Source organism: Anopheles nili (genome assembly GCF_943737925.1).
Source record: "Anopheles nili chromosome X unlocalized genomic scaffold, idAnoNiliSN_F5_01 X_unloc_37, whole genome shotgun sequence".
Classification (NCBI taxonomy): Eukaryota; Metazoa; Arthropoda; class Insecta; order Diptera; family Culicidae; genus Anopheles; species Anopheles nili.
In genome coordinates, this window is record NW_026525497.1 from 7501 (window position 1) to 17500 (window position 10000).

The following is a 10000-nucleotide window of genomic DNA, read 5'->3' on the forward strand; positions in this document are numbered from 1 at the left end:
AGTTGTATGGAAGAAAACCCCTGGAAGTATGCAATATATGGGAAAACACGAAATACTCCCGGATGGAGGTGTCTGAGAAGTTTGGCGTATATGGACAAAAGTTAGCCACGGTGGTGTTCTAACGTCGGTACTTGGGACGCAAAATCGTCGGACGCATGGTTTCGAAGCGATGTACGAAAAACGGGCTAAAATGGTGCACGAACATATGGGCAGGTGCTATATGTGGCAGAAGGAGGACTCTGCGAGGTGTTGTGTGTATGGACGAAAAGTAGGCATTACGGAGTTGAGCAAACGCGCCGAAGACCGGGAATCGATATCTCCAACCGGCTGGTCAGTAGAGCGATTCCCAACACCCCATAGACACCGCAATGGGTGAAAATCGGCCAAGTCCCAGAAATGGGTTTTCACCCAAAAACAGGGTGATGGAGACATTGCACGGAGTTGGCGTATATGGACGAAAGTTAGCCACGGTGGTGTTCTAACATCGGTACCTGGGACGCAAAACCGTCGCACGCATGGTTTCGAAACGATGTACGAAAAACGGGCCAAAATGGTGCACGAACAAAGGGGCACGCGCTATATCTGGCAGAAGGAGAACTCTGCGAGGTGTTGTGTGTATGGACGAAAAGTAGGCATTACGAAGTTGAGCAAACGCGCCGAAGACCGGGAATCGATATCTCCAACCGGCTGGTCGGTAGAGCGATTCCCAACACCCCATAGACACCGCAATGGGTGAAAATCGGCTAAGTCCCAATATGTACCTTCAGAGGGGCATATCTCGAAAACTTCTCGTCAGATCGGGGCCAAATTCACAGAGAAGACACATGTCGAGGAGTTGTTTCGGTTGAGCGATAGTGGTTTTTGGGTGAAAATGTACCCTTAAACCTTGTACAGAGAGGACCCCTTCCGTAGAGCAAAATCCTGAAGGTCGGGGTCGCGCAAGGGTCGACATGGGTCGAGGTGGACTATCATGCGAAACCACTTTTTTCGGTCCCTACGGTGCCCCTAGATGATGAAAAGTACAATCCGAGGTTGATTACGAACACTTTTGTGCACCCCCTTCCGTAGAGCAAAATCCTGAAGGTCGGGGTTGCGCACAAGTAGACCCCCTTCCGTAGAGCAAAATCCTGAAGGTCGGGGTCGCGCAAGGGTCGACATGGGTCGAGGTGGACTATCATGCGAAACCACTTTTTTCGGTCCCTACGGTGCCCCTAGATGATGAAAAGTACAATCCGAGGTTGATTACGAACACTTTTGTGCACCCCCTTCCGTAGAGCAAAATCCTGAAGGTCGGGGTTTGCGCACAAGTAGACCCCCTTCCGTAGAGCAAAATCCTGAAGGTCGGGGTCGCGCAAGGGTCGACATGGGTCGAGGTGGACTATCATGCGAAACCACTTTTTTCGGTCCCTACGGTGCCCCTAGATGATGAAAAGTACAATCCGAGGTTGATTACGAACACTTTTGTGCACCCCCTTCCGTAGAGCAAAATCCTGAAGGTCGGGGTCGCACAAGTGTGCACCCCCTTCCGTAGAGCAAAATCCTGAAGGTCGGGGTCGCGCAAGGGTCGACATGGGTCGAGGTGGACTATCATGCGAAACCACTTTTTTCGGTCCCTACGGTGCCCCTAGATGATGAAAAGTACAATCCGAGGTTGATTACGAACACTTTTGTGCACCCCCTTCCGTAGAGCAAAATCCTGAAGGTCGGGGTCGCGCAAGGGTCGACATGGGTCGAGGTGGACTATCATGCGAAACCACTTTTTTCGGTCCCTACGGTGCCCCTAGATGATGAAAAGTACAATCCGAGGTTGATTACGAACACTTTTGTGCACCCCCTTCCGTAGAGCAAAATCCTGAAGGTCGGGGTCGCGCAAGGGTCGACATGGGTCGAGGTGGACTATCATGCGAAACCACTTTTTTCGGTCCCTACGGTGCCCCTAGATGATGAAAAGTACAATCCGAGGTTGATTACGAACACTTTTGTGCACCCCCTTCCGTAGAGCAAAATCCTGAAGGTCGGGGTTGCGCACAAGTCGACCCCCTTCCGTAGAGCAAAATCCTGAAGGTCGGGGTCGCGCAAGGGTCGACATGGGTCGAGGTGGACTATCATGCGAAACCACTTTTTTCGGTCCCTACGGTGCCCCTAGATGATGAAAAGTACAATCCGAGGTTGATTACGAACACTTTTGTGCACCCCCTTCCGTAGAGCAAAATCCTGAAGGTCGGGGTTGCGCACAAGTCGACCCCCTTCCGTAGAGCAAAATCCTGAAGGTCGGGGTCGCGCAAGGGTCGACATGGGTCGAGGTGGACTATCATGCGAAACCACTTTTTTCGGTCCCTACGGTGCCCCTAGATGATGAAAAGTACAATCCGAGGTTGATTACGAACACTTTTGTGCACCCCCAAAAATGGCCAAAATCCTGAAGGTCGGGTTCTCGGGGCGGTCGAGGCCCTCTGACGTGCACGAAAAACCGGTACCCACGCCGAGCTTCAGAATTTGGTCTCCAGAGACTAAGTCCCAACCGAAACTGGCAACCCACAAAAGTGTACCAAGGAGTGGTCGGATCGAGTTACAGTGTTCGAGAGTATTGACGAGGATGGTTATACGCAACTTTTTGCTAAAGGTGTCCAAAACCGTCAGACCCTTACTTACGGAGATATAAGACACGTGCGTGGTTGCTCGTGCCGAGCTTCAGAAATGTTGCTCCAGAGACTAAGTCCCAGAAAACCTTCCGACCCCAAAAACTCCCAGAAGGAGTCGTCGGATCGTTTCGCGATGTTCTAGTGAAATGTTCAGCTCGACGAAATGCAACTTTTACCTCAAGGGGTCCAAGACCGTCAGACGCTTAGGTACGGAGAAACTGGCATGGGTCGGTTTTCCCCATACAAAATACCCCATGGAAAACTGCAAAACCCAAAAACAGGTCGAAGGAGTGGTCGGATCGTTTCCTGGTGTTCTAGTGAAATGTTCCATTCGATAGGGCGCAACTTTTTGCTAAAGGTGTCCAAGACCGTCAGACACTTACTTACGGAGATATAAGACACGTGCGTGGTTGCTCGTGCCGAGCTTCAGAAATGTTGCTCCAGAGACTAAGTCCCAGAAAACCTTCCGACCCCAAAAACTCCCAGAAGGAGTCGTCGGATCGTTTCGCGATGTTCTAGTGAAATGTTCAGCTCGACGGAATGCAACTTTTACCTAAAGGGGTCCAAGACCGTCAGATGCTTAGGTACGGAGATACGGGCATGGGTCGGTTTTCCCCATACAAAATACCCCATGGAAAACTGCAAAACCCCAAAACAGGTCGAAGGAGTGGTCGGATCGTTTCGTGGTGTTCTAGTGAAATGTTCCATTCGATAGGGCGCAACTTTTTGCTAAAGGTGTCCAAGACCGTCAGACCCTTACTTACGGAGATATAAGACACGTGCGTGGTTGCTCGTGCCGAGCTTCAGAAATGTTGCTCCAGAGACTAAGTCCCAGAAAACCTTCGGACCCCAAAAACTCCCAGAAGGAGTCGTCGGATCGTTTCGCGATGTTCTAGTGAAATGTTCAGCTCGACGGAATGCAACTTTTACCTAAAGGGGTCCAAGACCGTCAGACGCTTAGGTACGGAGATACGGGCATGGGTCGGTTTTCCCCATACAAAATACCCCATGGAAAACTGCAAAACCCCAAAACAGGTCGAAGGAGTGGTCGGATCGTTTCGTGGTGTTCTAGTGAAATGTTCCATTTGATAAGACGCAACTTTTTGCTAAAGGTGTCCAAGACCGTCAGACCCTTACTTACGGAGATATAAGACACGTGCGTGGTTGCTCGTGCCGAGCTTCAGAAATGTTGCTCCAGAGACTAAGTCCCAGAAAACCTTCGGACCCCAAAAACTCCCAGAAGGAGTCGTCGGATCGTTTCGCGATGTTCTAGTGAAATGTTCAGCTCGACGGAATGCAACTTTTACCTAAAGGGGTCCAAGACCGTCAGACGCTTAGGTACGGAGATACGGGCATGGGTCGGTTTTCCCCATACAAAATACCCCATGGAAAACTGCAAAACCCCAAAACAGGTCGAAGGAGTGGTCGGATCGTTTCGTGGTGTTCTAGTGAAATGTTCCATTCGATAGGGCGCAACTTTTTGCTAAAGGTGTCCAAGACCGTCAGACCCTTACTTACGGAGATATAAGACACGTGCGTGGTTGCTCGTGCCGAGCTTCAGAAATGTTGCTCCAGAGACTAAGTCCCAGAAAACCTTCGGACCCCAAAAACTCCCAGAAGGAGTCGTCGGATCGTTTCGCGATGTTCTAGTGAAATGTTCAGCTCGACGGAATGCAACTTTTACCTAAAGGGGTCCAAGACCGTCAGACGCTTAGGTACGGAGATACGGGCATGGGTCGGTTTTCCCCATACAAAATACCCCATGGAAAACTGCAAAACCCCAAAACAGGTCGAAGGAGTGGTCGGATCGTTTCGTGGTGTTCTAGTGAAATGTTCCATTCGATAGGGCGCAACTTTTTGCTAAAGGTGTCCAAGACCGTCAGACCCTTACTTACGGAGATATAAGACACGTGCGTGGTTGCTCGTGCCGAGCTTCAGAAATGTTGCTCCAGAGACTAAGTCCCAGAAAACCTTCGGACCCCAAAAACTCCCAGAAGGAGTCGTCGGATCGTTTCGCGATGTTCTAGTGAAATGTTCAGCTCGACGGAATGCAACTTTTACCTAAAGGGGTCCAAGACCGTCAGACGCTTAGGTACGGAGATACGGGCATGGGTCGGTTTTCCCCATACAAAATACCCCATGGAAAACTGCAAAACCCCAAAACAGGTCGAAGGAGTGGTCGGATCGTTTCGTGGTGTTCTAGTGAAATGTTCCATTCGATAGGGCGCAACTTTTTGCTAAAGGTGTCCAAGACCGTCAGACCCTTACTTACGGAGATATAAGACACGTGCGTGGTTGCTCGTGCCGAGCTTCAGAAATGTTGCTCCAGAGACTAAGTCCCAGAAAACCTTCGGACCCCAAAAACTCCCAGAAGGAGTCGTCGGATCGTTTCGCGATGTTCTAGTGAAATGTTCAGCTCGACGGAATGCAACTTTTACCTAAAGGGGTCCAAGACCGTCAGACGCTTAGGTACGGAGGTACGGGCATGGGTCGGTTTTCCCCATACAAAATACCCCATGGAAAACTGCAAAACCCCAAAACAGGTCGAAGGAGTGGTCGGATCGTTTCGTGGTGTTCTAGTGAAATGTTCCATTCCATAGGGCGCAACTTTTTGCTAAAGGTGTCCAAGACCGTCAGACCCTTACTTACGGAGATATAAGACACGTGCGTGGTTGCTCGTGCCGAGCTTCAGAAATGTTGCTCCAGAGACTAAGTCCCAGAAAACCTTCCGACCCCAAAAACTCCCAGAAGGAGGCCTCGGATCGTTTCGCGATGTTCTAGTGAAATGTTCAGCTCGACGAAATGCAACTTTTACCTAAAGGGGTCCAAGACCGTCAGACGCTTAGGTACGGAGATACGGGCATGGGTCGGTTTTCCCCATACAAAATACCCCATGGAAAACTGCAAAACCCCAAAACAGGTCGAAGGAGTGGTCGGATCGTTTCGTGGTGTTCTAGTGAAATGTTCCATTCGATAGGGCGCAACTTTTTGCTAAAGGTGTCCAAGACCGTCAGACCCTTACTTACGGAGATATAAGACACGTGCGTGGTTGCTCGTGCCGAGCTTCAGAAATGTTGCTCCAGAGACTAAGTCCCAGAAAACCTTCCGACCCCAAAAACTCCCAGAAGGAGGCCTCGGATCGTTTCGCGATGTTCTAGTGAAATGTTCAGCTCGACGAAATGCAACTTTTACCTAAAGGGGTCCAAGACCGTCAGACGCTTAGGTACGGAGATACGGGCATGGGTCGGTTTTCCCCATACAAAATACCCCATGGAAAACTGCAAAACCCCAAAACAGGTCGAAGGAGTGGTCGGATCGTTTCGTGGTGTTCTAGTGAAATGTTCCATTCCATAGGGCGCAACTTTTTGCTAAAGGTGTCCAAGACCGTCAGACCCTTACTTACGGAGATATAAGACACGTGCGTGGTTGCTCGTGCCGAGCTTCAGAAATGTTGCTCCAGAGACTAAGTCCCAGAAAACCTTCCGACCCCAAAAACTCCCAGAAGGAGGCCTCGGATCGTTTCGCGATGTTCTAGTGAAATGTTCAGCTCGACGAAATGCAACTTTTACCTAAAGGGGTCCAAGACCGTCAGACGCTTAGGTACGGAGATACGGGCATGGGTCGGTTTTCCCCATACAAAATACCCCATGGAAAACTGCAAAACCCCAAAACAGGTCGAAGGAGTGGTCGGATCGTTTCGTGGTGTTCTAGTGAAATGTTCCATTCCATAGGGCGCAACTTTTTGCTAAAGGTGTCCAAGACCGTCAGACCCTTACTTACGGAGATATAAGACACGTGCGTGGTTGCTCGTGCCGAGCTTCAGAAATGTTGCTCCAGAGACCAAGTCCCAGAAAACCTTCCGACCCCAAAAACTCCCAGAAGGAGTCGTCGGATCGTTTCGCGATGTTCTAGTGAAATGTTCAGCTCGACAAAATGCAACTTTTACCTAAAGGGGTCCAAGACCGTCAGACGCTTAGGTACGGAGATACGGGCATGGGTCGGTTTTCCCCATACAAAATACCCCATGGAAAACTGCAAAACCCCAAAACAGGTCGAAGGAGTGGTCGGATCGTTTCGTGGTGTTCTAGTGAAATGTTCCATTCGATAAGGCGCAACTTTTTGCTAAAGGTGTCCAAGACCGTCAGACCCTTACTTACGGAGATATAAGACACGTGCGTGGTTGCTCGTGCCGAGCTTCAGAAATGTTGCTCCAGAGACTAAGTCCCGGAAAACCTTCGGACCCCAAAAACTCCCAGAAGGAGGCGTCGGATCGTTTCGCGATGTTCTAGTGAAATGTTCAGCTCGACGGAATGCAACTTTTACCTAAAGGGGTCCAAGACCGTCAGACGCTTAGGTACGGAGATACGGGCATGGGTCGGTTTTCCCCATACAAAATACCCCATGGAAAACTGCAAAACCCCAAAACAGGTCGAAGGAGTGGTCGGATCGTTTCGTGATGTTCTAGTGAAATGTTCCATTCGATAGGGCGCAACTTTTTGCTAAAGGTGTCCAAGACCGTCAGACCCTTACTTACGGAGATATAAGACACGTGCGTGGTTGCTCGTGCCGAGCTTCAGAAATGTTGCTCCAGAGACTAAGTCCCAGAAAACCTTCCGACCCCAAAAACTCCCAGAAGGAGTCGTCGGATCGTTTCGCGATGTTCTAGTGAAATGTTCAGCTCGACGAAATGCAACTTTTACCTAAAGGGGTCCAAGACCGTCAGACGCTTAGGTACGGAGATACGGGCATGGGTCGGTTTTCCCCATACAAAATACCCCATGGAAAACTGCAAAACCCAAAAACAGGTCGAAGGAGTGGTCGGATCGTTTCGTGGTGTTCTAGTGAAATGTTCCATTCGATAGGGCGCAACTTTTTGCTAAAGGTGTCCAAGACCGTCAGACCCTTACTTACGGAGATATAAGACACGTGCGTGGTTGCCCGTGCCGAGCTTCAGAAATGTTGCTCCAGAGACTAAGTCCCAGAAAACCTTCCGACCCCAAAAACTCCCAGAAGGAGGCGTCGGATCGTTTCGCGATGTTCTAGTGAAATGTTCAGCTCGATGGAATGCAACTTTTACCTAAAGGGGTCCAAGACCGTCAGACGCTTAGGTACGGAGATACGGGCATGGGTCGGTTTTCCCCATACAAAATACCCCATGGAAAACTGCAAAACCCAAAAACAGGTCGAAGGAGTGGTCGGATCGTTTCGTGGTGTTCTAGTGAAATGTTCCATTCGATAGGGCGCAACTTTTTGCTAAAGGTGTCCAAGACCGTCAGACCCTTACTTACGGAGATATAAGACACGTGCGTGGTTGCCCGTGCCGAGCTTCAGAAATGTTGCTCCAGAGACTAAGTCCCAGAAAACCTTCCGACCCCAAAAACTCCCAGAAGGAGGCGTCGGATCGTTTCGCGATGTTCTAGTGAAATGTTCAGCTCGATGGAATGCAACTTTTACCTAAAGGGGTCCAAGACCGTCAGACGCTTAGGTACGGAGATACGGGCATGGGTCGGTTTTCCCCATACAAAATACCCCATGGAAAACTGCAAAACCCAAAAACAGGTCGAAGGAGTGGTCGGATCGTTTCGTGGTGTTCTAGTGAAATGTTCCATTCGATAGGGCGCAACTTTTTGCTAAAGGTGTCCAAGACCGTCAGACCCTTACTTACGGAGATATAAGACACGTGCGTGGTTGCCCGTGCCGAGCTTCAGAAATGTTGCTCCAGAGACTAAGTCCCAGAAAACCTTCCGACCCCAAAAACTCCCAGAAGGAGTCGTCGGATCGTTTCGCGATGTTCTAGTGAAATGTTCAGCTCGACGAAATGCAACTTTTACCTAAAGGGGTCCAAGACCGTCAGACGCTTAGGTACGGAGATACGGGCATGGGTCGGTTTTCCCCATACAAAATACCCCATGGAAAACTGCAAAACCCAAAAACAGGTCGAAGGAGTGGTCGGATCGTTTCGTGGTGTTCTAGTGAAATGTTCCATTCGATAGGGCGCAACTTTTTGCTAAAGGTGTCCAAGACCGTCAGACCCTTACTTACGGAGATATAAGACACGTGCGTGGTTGCCCGTGCCGAGCTTCAGAAATGTTGCTCCAGAGACTAAGTCCCAGAAAACCTTCCGACCCCAAAAACTCCCAGAAGGAGTCGTCGGATCGTTTCGCGATGTTCTAGTGAAATGTTCAGCTCGACGAAATGCAACTTTTACCTAAAGGGGTCCAAGACCGTCAGACGCTTAGGTACGGAGATACGGGCATGGGTCGGTTTTCCCCATACAAAATACCCCATGGAAAACTGCAAAACCCAAAAACAGGTCGAAGGAGTGGTCGGATCGTTTCGTGGTGTTCTAGTGAAATGTTCCATTCGATAGGGCGCAACTTTTTGCTAAAGGTGTCCAAGACCGTCAGACCCTTACTTACGGAGATATAAGACACGTGCGTGGTTGCCCGTGCCGAGCTTCAGAAATGTTGCTCCAGAGACTAAGTCCCAGAAAACCTTCCGACCCCAAAAACTCCCAGAAGGAGGCGTCGGATCGTTTCGCGATGTTCTAGTGAAATGTTCAGCTCAATGGAATGCAACTTTTACCTAAAGGGGTCCAAGACCGTCAGACGCTTAGGTACGGAGATACGGGCATGGGTCGGTTTTCCCCATACAAAATACCCCATGGAAAACTGCAAAACCCCAAAACAGGTCGAAGGAGTGGTCGGATCGTTTCGTGGTGTTCTACTGACTTTTTAGGCTTAACGAGACACAACTTTCCGCAGAAGGGTGCAAAACTGTCAGACTCATAGTTTCGGAGATACAAGCATGGGTCATGTTTGCTCGTGCCGAGCTTCAGAATTTTCCATGGCCAAAAAGCCCTAGAATTTGACATTTCACTATTATAGGGAGGTATGGTTGTACTGAGTCGTCATAGAAAGTTTAGCCTCCTCATGTAAACTGACGATTCGATATCAGGGAGGTCGGGAGTTGTCGAAAAGAGACCCTAGGACCTAATACTAGACCCATGTAGTGGCAAGGTGTTTCGGCCCGTGGGTGACGGTTGTATGAAATTTGGGTGACGGGAACTACGACTGGTTCTGGTACCGGGAAGGTGTGTCCTGGTGTCCGGAGGCGTTTTAACGGTAGCTGGGCGGTCGGAACGGTGACCTAGGGTGGTTTTGGGTTAAATCACCTACCACCACCGATGGTCAACCAGAGGCTAGTGGTACATGGAAAACACCCTGGGAAGGTGTCCCAGGGCTCGGAGTAGTAGTAACAAGGGATGCCGCTGTCTCTAGGTCGCGGAACCACTGTGCTTGCCTGCAACACAGTCCTAGGGAGAGCGGCCGAAAGGTTCCGCACGGTGACTTGCACCC